At 41.0% G+C, this 12,709-nt stretch overlaps 1 long non-coding RNA gene across 1 annotated transcript in view; it reads left to right on the top strand.

Annotated features, from left to right (window-relative positions):
- Positions 1-11,342: 11,342 nt before the first annotated feature.
- LOC137334170 (uncharacterized) overlaps positions 11,343-12,709 on the top strand; it is a 34,028-nt gene continuing 32,661 nt past the window's right edge. The window contains exon 1 of the long non-coding RNA XR_010966088.1: positions 11,343-11,588. This is a non-coding gene — a long non-coding RNA (uncharacterized lncRNA). The remainder of the gene's footprint in view (positions 11,589-12,709) is intronic.

Genomic DNA, 12,709 nt, shown 5'->3' on the forward strand with positions numbered 1-12,709 from the left:
TGGATAAATCCCCAGGCTCGGACGAAATGTATCCCAGGCTACTGTGTGAGGCAAAGGAGGAGATTGCGGGGGCTCTAACACATATATTCAGAACCTCTCTGGCCACAGGGGATGTGCCAGAGGACTGGAGAACCGCTAATGTAGTACCATTATTCAAGAAGGGGAGTAGGGAAAAACCGGGGAACTACAGGCCAGTGAGCCTAACATCAGTGGTAGGAAAATTATTGGAAAAAATTCTGAAGGACAAAATTAGTCTCCACTTGGAGAAGCAAGGATTAATCAGGGATAGTCAACATGGCTTTGTCAAGGGAAGATCATGTCTGACTAATTTGATTGAATTTTTTGAGGGGGTGACTAGGCGTGTGGATGAGGGTAACGCAGTGGATGTGGTATACATGGATTTCAGAAGTAAGGCCTTCGATAAAGTCCCGCACAGGAGACTGGTCAAGAAGGTACGAGCCCATGGAGTCCAGGGTGCCTTGGCACTTTGGATACAAAACTGGCTTAGTGGCAGAAGGCAGAGGGTGATGGTCGAAGGTTGTTTTTGTGACTGGAAGCCTGTGGCCAGTGGGGTACCACAGGGATCTGTGCTGGGGCCCTTGCTGTTTGTGGTCTACATTAACGACTTGGATATGAATGTGAAAGGTATGATCAGTATGTTCGCTGATGATACAAAAATTGGTAGGGTGGTAAATAGCGAGGAGAATAGCCTCAGTCTGCAGGACGATATAGATGGGTTGGTCAGATGGGCGGAACAGTGGCAAATGGAATTTAACCCGGAAAAGTGCGAGGTGATGCACTTTGGAGGGACTAACAAGGCAAGGGAATACACAATGAATGGGAAGACCCTAGGCAAGACAGAGGGTCAGAGGGATCTTGGTGTGCAAGTTCACAGATCCCTGAAGGCGGCGGAACAGGTAGATAAGGTGGTAAAGAAGGCATATGGGATACTTGCCTTTATTAGCCGAGGCATAGAATATAAGAGCAAGGAGGTTATGATGGAGCTGTATAAAACACTGGTTAGGCCACAGCTGGAGTACTGTGTGCAGTTCTGGTCGCCGCACTACAGGAAGGATGTGATCGCTTTGGAGAGGGTGCAGAGGAGATTCACCAGGATGTTACCAGGGCTGGAGCGCTTCAGCTATGAAGAGAGACTGGGAAGATTGGGTTTGTTTTCCTTGGAGCAGAGGAGGCTGAGGGGGGACATGATTGAGGTGTACAAAATTATGAGGGGCACAGATAGGATGGATACTAAGGAGCTTTTTCCCTTCATTGAGGGTTCAATAACAAGGGGGCATAGATTCAAGGTAAAAGGCGGGAGGTTTAGAGGGGATTTGAGAAAGAACTTTTTCACCCAGAGGGTGGTTGGAGTCTGGAACTCACTGCCTGAGAGGGTTGTGGAGGCAGGAACCCTCACAACATTCAAGAAGCATTTGGATGAGCACTTGAAATGCCATAGCATACAAGGCTACGGACCAAATGCTGGAATATGGGATTAGATTAGACAGGGCTTGATGGCCGGCGCGGACATGATGGGCCGAAGGGCCTCTATCCGTGCTGTATAACTCTATGACTCTATGACTCTAAAGTGAGAGCTGGTAGATGATGTTTCAAGTGATGGACTATAACCTGGTGTTGTAAGACTCAACAGCTTTATTTGAAATCACAAGCTTTAGGAGCTTTCCTCCTTCGTCAGGTGAGTGATGAAGGAGGAAAGCTCCGAAAGCTTGTGATTTCAAATAAAGCTGTTGGACTATAACCTGGTGTTGTAAGACTCCTTACATTTGTCCATCCCAGTCCATCACCGGCATCTCCACATCCTTTCAAGTGATAGCAAGGGCTGATAGATGATGTTTCAAGTGATAGCAAGGGCTGGTAGATGATGTTTCATGTGAGAGCAAGTACAATGACCCACAGGCTAATGGTGCTCACCGTTATTTACGTGCAAATCACACAGCAACTTCAGGCGAGGGCGGATGAACGCGGAATCCAAAAGTTGCTGTCCGAGATTCGCTGCTCTGCCCCGCCGTTAGCTTCGCGAAAACAGGATCTTGCTGTCTGCATCACCATTGACTGGCATGAAGTTCCTGTATTTGCACGGTAGATACAAACTAAAGTTGCCACAGAAAGTCATCATTTCAAGTCTAAGTACCCTTTTAACGACGTGGTAAGTGTTAATTTCTGCCAGTCAATCTCTCTGGCACTGAAAATCAACTATTACAAGTGTGGAGTCTCATTCCTTCAGGTTTTAATTGGTGGAGATTTTGCTTTAAATTAAAATTATTTTTTAAAACTTTTGTCTTTTACTCTCTCAATCTAATCTTTCCCTCTCTATTTCTCTTTCTGTACCTGATTTGACATTGAATTCTCCATTCTAACTTACACTTCATTCTCAGTCCTTGTAAAGGTAATTTCACAATCCTCCCATCTGATTGGTTAAGGAGATACACAGTTGCTTGCCCTGTTCACTCAGATCCCAGATGCCCTGTAGAGGGCACCGCGCCATTTTCATCTCGCACTTCCAGCAACATGCAGCGCAAAATATCATTGAGATTAAACGGGGAAGGGCCAGTCTAACTAACAGCGGGTGCTATAGTAAATTCTGATGACAAAATAAATAAACACATCAGTCTAGGATATGGGAGAAATGGATGGCTTAAAGTTCTAGGAATCTTAAGAATAAAATGGGACATTTGGAGCTCCTTGTTAGATAGGGAGATTACAATACAATAGGCATCACAGAAACCCTGTTCAACAATGTCAAAGGTTGGGTAAATATAATAAGGTGCAGATTATGCTGTAGAGCTACAAATTGGGGGGCTCTTGTGTGGCACCAAATGCCTTTTGAAAATCCAAATATACTACATCCACTGGTCCCCCCTTATCTACCCTGCTAGTTACACGCTGAAAAAAGTCTAATAGGTTTGTCAAACACGATTTCCCTTTCATAACAGTGTTGACTGCCTAATGATTTTCTAAGTGCCCTGTTACTACATCCTTAATAATAGATTGTAGCATTTTTCCTACTACTGCTGTCAGGCTAACTGGATTATAGTTCCCCGTTTTCTTTCTCATTCCTTTCTTGAACAGGGACCGTTCTAGAATCTAGGGAATTCTGGAAGATCAAAACTAATGCATCCACTATCTCTGCAGCCACCTCTTTTAAAATTTGAGGATGTAAGCCATCAAGTCCAGGGGATTTGTCGGCGTTTAGTCCCATTAATTTCCCCAGTACTTTTTCATTACTAATGTTAATTACTTTAAGTTCCTCACTCATTAGAGCCTTGGTTCACCACTATTTCCAGTATTTTTTTTTGTGTCTTCTACTGTGAAGACAAATACAAAGTATTTGTTTAACTCTCTGCCATTTCCTTATTCCCTGTTATAATTTCTCCTGTCTCTGCCTCTATGGGACCCATGTTTATTTTCGCTAATCTCTTCCTTTTTACATACTTGTCGAAGCTCTTACAATCTGTTTTTATATTTCTTGATGTGGAGATGCCGGTGATGGACTGGGGTTGACAATTGTAAACAATTTTACAACACCAAGTTATAGTCCAGCAATTTTATTTTAAATTCACAAGCTTTCGGAGGCTTCCTCCTTCGTCACATCGTTCACCTGACGAAGGAGGAAGCCTCCGAAAGCTTGTGAATTTAAAATAAAATTGCTGGACTATAACTTGGTGTTGTAAAATTGTTTACAATTTATATTTCTTGCTAGTTTACTCCCATATTCAATTTTCTCCCTCTATCAATTTCTTGGTCATCCTTTGATGATTTCTAAAACCCTTCCAATCCTCTTTTAATCTAATATGTTCCTTAACTTCTCTAGTTAGCCATGGTTGGATCACCTTTCCAGTGGAATTTTTGTTCCTCAAAGGAATGTATGTTTGTTGAGAATTATGAATTATTTCTTTAAATGTTTGCCATTACTTATCTACCGTCGTATCTTTTAATCTAATTTCCCAATCTACCTTAGCTAACTCGCCCCTCATACCTACATAATTGGCTTTGTTTAAATATAAGACCCTAGTTTCAGACTTAACTACATCATTCTCAAACTCAATATGAAATTCTATCGTATTATGATCACTCCTCCCCAGAGGATCCTCAACTATAAGATTACTAATTAACCCTGTCACATTACACAACATTAGATCTAAAATAGCCTGCTCCCTAGTCGGTTCCTCAACATATTATTCTAGAAAACTGTCTTGAATGTATTCCATGAACTTGTCCTCCAAACTGCTTTTGCCAATTTGATTTGTCCAGTCTCTATGAAGATTAAAGTCCTCCACGATTATTGCATTACCCTTGTTACATGCTCTTCTAATTTCTTGATTATACTCTGTCCAACACTATAATCACTGTTAGAGGACCTATAAACAACTCCTACCAGTGTTTTCTGCCCCTTGTTATTTCTTAGCTACACCCATACTGATTCTACATCCTGATTTTCTGAGCTAAGCTCCCTCCTCACTACTGCCTTTATTCATCCTTTATTATCAGGGCCACCCCTACTTTCCATTTTGCCTATCTTTTCTAAAAATCAGGAACCCTAGAATATTTAGTTTGGCTAATGATGGAAAAGAGGATAAGTACAATAGAAACATTCGACCTTAGGAAGGCAAGCTTTGAGGGGTAAGCTGAGGAAACTGGACTGGGCAGCACTGTTAGAAGGGGCAAAGCATGGAAGAAAGGTGGGTCCTGTTTAGAAATACTATATGCAGAGTACAGAACAGATGCATACCACTAGGAAAGAAGAGTAATCGAGGGGAAAGACCAATGTGGGAGATAATGGCAAAAAAAAAAGAGATTGGCATAGAAATTGGTTTGCGCCCGACTTTGGGTGTGAACTCAACTGATGCCACGTATCGACGTGCTGAAACTAATACTCAAAAGGACCATGCAAAATTGCACCCTAAGCAGCAATGCGCCGGTCCTGAAGAGGATGAAAGTTGGCCAGCGGGGCGCAGGCACCAGGCCCAGGGGAAGGGGAGATCAGGAAGGGATAAGTGGTGGCCGGCAGCGGCCCACAGTTTTAATGTGGAGCCGGAAGCAGCACTCCTGCTCATTCTGGCTCCACCTTGAGGTAAGTAAATCATTTTTGACTTACCATTTTGCTGGCAGCCTCCAGCAGTCTCTTTAAAGAGCACTAGTTTGGCTGCTTTTTGCCTGAGAAAACTGGCCACAGCATGCACAGTGGATGCTGCGGTCAGTTGGGAGCCAATTTTGTAAAGGGGCCTGAAATAGCCATTCGGCCCAACGCCAGTTTTAGGCAGGTGAACCAATATGGCATGTGGCGCATACCTGGCGTGAAATGAGTGTGCGCATGCTGTACACCGCATTACACCCTTCCGTGCCTGTTTTTCACCTGAAACAGGCACTGCGTGATTCAATTTCTAAGCCATTGTTCCTAAAGTATAAAGCAGCGAGTAGCACGGTGAGCCAAGACAAATATGAAAACAAGGTGAAGGAGGTAGGATAACGGAATATTCAGAACTGTCAATCATGTCTATAAATATATTTGCAGCCAGCAGGTGAAAAATAAAGTAATAGGACCAATGAAAGATCCCAAAGATGACATGATATCAAGTGAGCAAAGGTTAGCAAGCATACTAAATTAATCCTTTTCTGTGTTCTTGGAAGAGCTGAGGGTATTCTTCGCTGCACAGTAGCTAACTTTACAGTGGAATCAGAGAAAGTACTCAAAGTAACATAAAATACAGACAAATAAGCCACTGAAAGTGTAAAGAAAGATAGCCAGAAGGATAGAGCACAAATCTCAGTAGGTGATCATGAGTTTGTACAATACACTGGTATGTCTGCAAAAACAACTTGCATTTATATAGTGCCTTTAACGTCGTAAAACGTCCCAAGGCACTTCATAGGAGCATTATCAGACAAAATTTGACACCGAGCTACATAAGGAGATATTAGGACAGGTGACCAAAAGCTTGGTCAAAGAGGTAAATTTTAAGGATCGTCTTAAAGGAGGGTAGAGAGGCAGTGAGGTTTAGGGAAGGAATTCCAGAGCTTAGGGCCTAGGCAGCTGGAGGCACGGCCGCCAATGGTGGGGCGAAGGAAATTGGGGATGAACAAGAGGCCAGAATTGGAGGAATGCAGATTTCTCGGAGGGTTGTGAGCTACATCTGATATACTACGCACCATTCTGGTCACCATTTATAGCAAGGCTTAGGGATTATTCAAGTAAAGATCTTTAAGGGAATAGACAAATTATCCCTGATAATATGTTTCATATTGCCACAAACTCTAGAACCAGGGAACATTAATTCAAGCTTAGAAGAGGGAAGGTGCACAGACATTTAGATTTAGCAACTTCACACAGATAGTAGTGAATGTGATTGGCCACGGAAACAATGGAGACAGCGTAAAACAAATTGAGAGAATCTGATCACTGTTTGAGGAAGTAGCAAATTGAGGTTCATTAGTTTTGGGACAGGTCAGATAGGCTGCAGAGTCTTATATGGTTCTGCACTTTCCTTTGTTGAATTGATTTATATTTCTTCCTCACCAAAAAAATCACAAATATCAGCAAAAATGCACTGACATCTAATTTCTCAAAATACATCCTTGACTTAAAGGGTAAGGAAAGTGTAGTGAAAGTATTTTTTGTTTAGAGTACTTTCCCTGATGAAGTAATATGATATTCTTTCCAGAAATTCATATCACTTTTTTTTTTAAACATTAATTTCATCATTGGAATGGAGATCCTCAAACAGGAGTTTCCTCCTGCTCGGTCAGATTTTCCAGCCTGTAATATGATTTCCAGGATTTGGCCAGCCTTTAGGCCAGTCCTGCATGGGCGGCTACCCATAATCAACAGCAGTGGAGCAGCTAGAAGGGTGGGAGATCATACATAAGAGTCTTGAAAAAGTCTTTTTAAAAGAAGTGTAGAAATTCTTAATGAGTAACCCTTTGTAATTTGAACAAAAATATTCACTCCTACACTTTCCTTCCCATTTAATATATTTAAAGGGGCAGACTTATTAGACTAACATTCGGAGTCCACTAACAATTTGCTTGCATATTTAACACTGTTTTTGTGAAGCTGTTATGTAAAACTGACAAATTTCAAGTGTGATAAAGTAGTCATTTGAAAATAAGATACTTACTCAATAATTTCTCCTCACAGGGACATGAAGCTCTCACCTTCCAGTACAACAGCTTCAAAGTATTCATCCTCAGCTTTAAACAAAATACCAGATCTCACAACATTTCAATTCAGCTCACTTTGGAAATGTTTCAGACATTTTATAACAAAATGTATTTTCATTTTCATTAGCTGCTGAATTACTTTATTCCATTACATCATTCACTACAGGATGTGAAGAATTTAAAAACGGATCCCTCAGCATAATGCTTCAGTGCTGCCAGATATCCTGTGTTATATAGTCAGAATGAGATATTTTGGTTGTTTTGTTGTTTTACAGAGGAAAACAAAACTTAGCACAACAGAGTCAATCTAATATTAATTCCAAAGCCCACATTAGGTCAGGAATTTTATTTATACAAAACCAGTCCCATTGTAAAAGTATTGTTTAAGATCTATCATTTCTGCATATATTTTAAAGTTTATTTATATTTTAAGAATATTAGCAATCTAGCTATTCATAATATTATTAGAGGATGTGCTATTTTCTAAGGGGAGGAATATTATACCATATGAAACACAATATACTAATCTTCTGTTGATGTGTAGACGTGTGTCCCTCCAAGGCTACAAAGTCTAATGTAAGTTAAGCACTTTCAGCGTTTTTAAAAGCTGTCCTGCTTAGAGTGGAGGCAGGATTTCCTTAGGGCTTTCCCCACACTATCTGACTGGGGAACCCTCTATTAAAACTGCGAACAGCACTTATAGCACTCTTTACTGTTTGAATAACAGACTTTTTCAGCTTACCATTGGACAAACCCTTTAGAACATCTTGAGGATGGAGGGGTGAAGGATTCAGATCTCTTCCCACCCACTGTATCCTCTCTGCTCCCACCTTCTGCCTCTTGCCAACCATCTCCCATCTGCTCTGAGCACCCTAGCCTTCTCCCCTTCTTCTGCAACTACTTTCTGTCCCCTCCACCATGCAGTCAAATAACCTTCCCTTCCCTGCTTCCTCCTGCCATCTCTCACCACCCCACTGCCATGCCATAAAAGTCCATGACTTTTACGCTTTCATTACTCCCATCAATATCCAAGGACTCAGCTTTATAGACCGTGCCATTCCTTCCTGAGTATATCAGAGAGCAGTTTTCACCTCATGCACTTCACTGCCAAGGCAATGACCAAGCTATGCCATCTGCTGTGGGGACATACAGGGAACCTCAAGGAATGGGACAGCTATTCCTGCAGCTGTGAAAGTTGCTGTGGCAGCAAGCTTCTATGCAATAGGACTTTCCAAGCCACTGCATATGATATCTGCAGGATAAGCCAATTTACATTCATACTTGTATAAAACTAGTGACTGACATCATATTTGCCAAGAGGAAAAACTTCATCACTTTTCAAGTGGAAAGGAGACACCAACTGGGGAGGGCACAAACTTTTGCAGATGGCTGGCTTCTCAAGAATTCAGGGTATTACACACGAAACTCATGTGACCATTAGGAACCCACATGTAAACCATAATCCATACACGAACAGGAAAGGGTTCCATTCTATAAATGTTCAGGTGGTATCTGGCAGCAGAAATACAATCCTGTATATTAATGCCCATTATCCAGGGAGCACACTCATGATGCTTTCATCATGTAGCAGCCCATCATGCCTGCATTGAGGGTACCAAGAGATTGAATGAATGAAGGTCTCCAACATCATCATCATCATCATGCTGCACAATTGCGAGTAAGCAGCAGGATGATGAGAAGGCCCATAGGGCTGCAGGCCCACAGTAAGAGGATGAGAAAGAAGGGAGATTGATATGGATCCACCAGTTGAGGAGAGGCAGTAGATGGTGATAAGCCAAGGGTTTCTTTGGTTTGGTTGACCAAAAGCCGTGAGACTTCAAGGAGCCTGGAGTCAATGTTCAGAACTCCCTGGGCCAAGTCCATCCAACTGTGTACCATTATGATCCCACTTCTGGTGGGTCTATCCTGCCTGTAGGACAGGACATACCCAGGGATGGAGGAGTATGAACATACGAACAATGACGGACAGGAAAAGACCCTCTGGTCCATCCAGCCTGTCCCATGCAATCACGATACCTTGTGTATCACAATATAATGCTCCCCACCCTACTGGGTCTGGGGAGTCTGAGTCTGGGATGTTGGTTGATAAATATGATAGAAGATTGGACTGGATTTCCTTATTTGTAGTCCAGATCTGATGCCTGGGTTATTGCTGATAGGTCTTTCTGATATTTTTCTTATGATTCTCTTCTATAGTAATTGATTTACAATTGAGTGGCTGGCTAGATCACTTTAGAGGGCATCAAGAGCTAACATATGGAGTCACTAGCGTCACCTGTAGGCCAGATAAGGTAGGGGTGGCAGGCTCCCATCTCTGAAGGACATTAGTGACCCACTGCAGTTTTATGATAGTCCAGCAGCTTTGATGATCATGTACCAAATTTTATTGAATTTAATTTCACAGCTTGCCACAGTGGGATTTGAACTCACAACCTCTGAGTTTCTCGTCCAGTACCAAAACTACTACACTGATCAGGAAGGGACAGCACCAAGTGATACACAGTGCACAAGTGGTCAGGAGAATGGGCGGCTGGATGAAGAGAATGATGTCATCACCCATCGGAGGATCCAGAGATATCAGGCCTTGGTTAAGGAGTTTTAGAACACTGATGTCACTTGCTCTGCTTTCAAAGAAAGGACTGTAACGGAGAATCACATCCAGGTACAGCCACTGCGGAACGTCTCCCAAAAAGAGCAGCTGGAGGAGTTAGTTAACAGCATGTGCAGCACCATCCTGTAGTGAAGTTAAGAATCACTTCCACACGCAAAGGGTGATAGAAGTTTGGAACTCTCTTCTGCAAACGGCAGTTGATGCTAGCTCAATTGTTAATTTTAAATCTGAGATTGATAGATTTTTGTTAACTAAAGGTATTAAGGGATATGGGGCTAAGGTAGGTAGGTAACAGATCAGCCATGATCTCAGTGAATGGCAGAACAGACTCGAGGGACTAAATGGCCTACTCCTGTTCCTATTTTCTGATGTTTCTTCCTATGTTCCTGGACACCTTTTCCCAATACATAATTATGTAGCTCTGATACATTCTCTGATTTACTATGTGTAATGTCACAGGAGATCGACTAATATTTTGTACCTAACATATATTCATCATACTCCAGGTGTCGCATTTTGTTAGAGAAGCAAAACAATTTTTTAAAAATCACTGAGCCTAAACCTGAAATTTATAATTACTTTCCAACTTACGAATTCTTCACTAAACAACATTTAAAATCTAATTAACCCGATAGACCTTCTGGGCTGAAAGGGCCACAGATTCAGTAAATAGCAGAATAATACATTATGAATTACTTGGTTTAACACTCCTGACCTTATAAAACAGTGCACCATTCAACTTATTGTAAGGAACATAATTAATTATATAAGATTGGAGCAGAAATTGCTTGCAAAATAATGAAGAGCTCAACAGCATTCATTGTTGTTAGTGGTGAAATGGTGGAGCAAGTTTCGGCGTTCGCACATGTGCAGTGAAACGTGGAAATCTGGAACTTTCTGCTACTGGTTCGCTGGCGATATGACAGCTTCGAATTAAAGGTATATCACCCGCTGCAATCAGGCAAATCATTGAAAAAGCGCCAACTTGCTCATCTGCCTAGCTGGAAAGTAACCAATATCGTCACAAAACAGGTACGCTTAAATATACCAGGTCGAAACAAAGTCTTAACAGCGCCTAATTGAAAATGGATGGAATTATGGAATGCAAACCCCAAAACAATGAAAAATGCCACATAAAATAAACAAGTTGAACTTATTTGATCACCGTAAAACAGTGATCCTGGTTATTGTGGTACAGGAAGGAATGTAATGTTAAATGACCTTGGAATTAAGTTATGACCCAAACATTTTGATCCCGATAAGACTGATTGGGGCAGAAATTGCTCGGAGTGGCGAACCAACAGTGCTCTCCACCCCATAGATTTATATTAACCCGCTAACATACCGCGGTCTTTACTTCGGGCATTCCTGACTGCCAAGCAAATAAAATTAACTTTAAAAAATGTGGAGTCTCATTACTCCTTATTTTAATAGTTTTTGATCCATAAAATTTTTTTTTTTAAAGTTGAAAAATTGTAATTTTTTTTTACTTTTCCCTTCTGTCTCTTTTATTTAATTCAATTATTTCTCACCCTGTCTTTTTTCACTGTCTATAACTGTTTTTACATTGATTTTAATGTTGTTCCTTTCACTTCCTGGTTTTCACGTTCCAAGCCTGCAGAGACAGTTAACACAGTGTCTCAAAAATGCTGCAATCTGATTGGTCGAGGGGAGAGATTGATCCTTCCCCTTCTCTCACAGGAACGAGTTTTGCTTGAACTGACGCTGGGCTCTTCTCTGCTACCTATTCGAGGAAGTGCCTGAAGTAAAGCCCAAAGTAAGTTCGAGGGTTAGTATAAATCTATGGTACGCCGCTCTGAGCAATTTCTGCCCCAGTAAGTCTTACTGGGAGCAAAGTGATTGGGCCATAGTTTGATTCCAAGGTCATTTAACATACACAATAACCAGGGCTACTGTTTTACGGTGATCAAATAAGTCCATTTGGGTTTTTTTATGTGGCATTTTTCATTGTTTTGGAGCTTGCATTCCATAATTCCATCCATTTGCACTTATGTTTCTTACTCACTGATTTGTCCTGTTTGAATTTTGTGAGTCTGAAGGTTCGGAAAGGGCTGTCCTTAGTGCTGATGCCTCATTGATGGATAAATCAAAACACCAAATTTCGTTAGTGTTAACAACTTGAGATATATGCAAATTAATTGGAACATTTGATTTAAACTTTATATGTGCCCCCAAGCAAAAAGCTTGGGCACCCTGCTCTATGTATTTCAGTTCTCCATTTAGTCTAATTAAAAATGGATGAATTCCACTCCCCCTCACTTTACAATTGTTGTGTTCTTTAGTCTTAGGGTGTATAATAAAGTTTTGTAAAGGGGCTTTGTATTTGCCATCATAACTGTTATTTCCTTAAATAATGAGATTTTAGTGATTTTAAAACGACAATAAATCTCATTTCTGCCCACACAGTATAAATTCTGAATGATCAAAATCTCACCTGAACGATGTACAGCCTCTAATGATCAAATGAATGGGTTGACATCAGAAAAAAACTGTAGATTCAAAGCATTGAAAAGTAGGTCAATGCGTGGTGATCTGTTCATATCAATAAACAGGAAAATCAACTTTGTTACAATAAATAAACAAACAGAAGAACAGAGTTAAGAATGGCCTCTCTATTTATGCAGTACACAGGACTACTGCCTCACCTTGTTTGCGATTCCTCTGCTGTTGCTATCTGGACTCTAATTGTCTAAAGATTGTCAGAATGTCCCGCCCAATAAACTTAATTTTGTTAAACCATGGAAACATTTACTGTTTGTATCAGAGTTGCTGCTATGCATTTAAACAGGGTCTCGGACACCAATGGAAAATGTATATATTTTTTAAAAATTAACAAATCTAGCAATAATCTAATAGTAATAATGAATTTAAGGTCAT

Source organism: Heptranchias perlo, chromosome 17, assembly GCF_035084215.1.
Source record: "Heptranchias perlo isolate sHepPer1 chromosome 17, sHepPer1.hap1, whole genome shotgun sequence".
NCBI classification, from domain to species: domain Eukaryota; kingdom Metazoa; phylum Chordata; class Chondrichthyes; order Hexanchiformes; family Hexanchidae; genus Heptranchias; species Heptranchias perlo.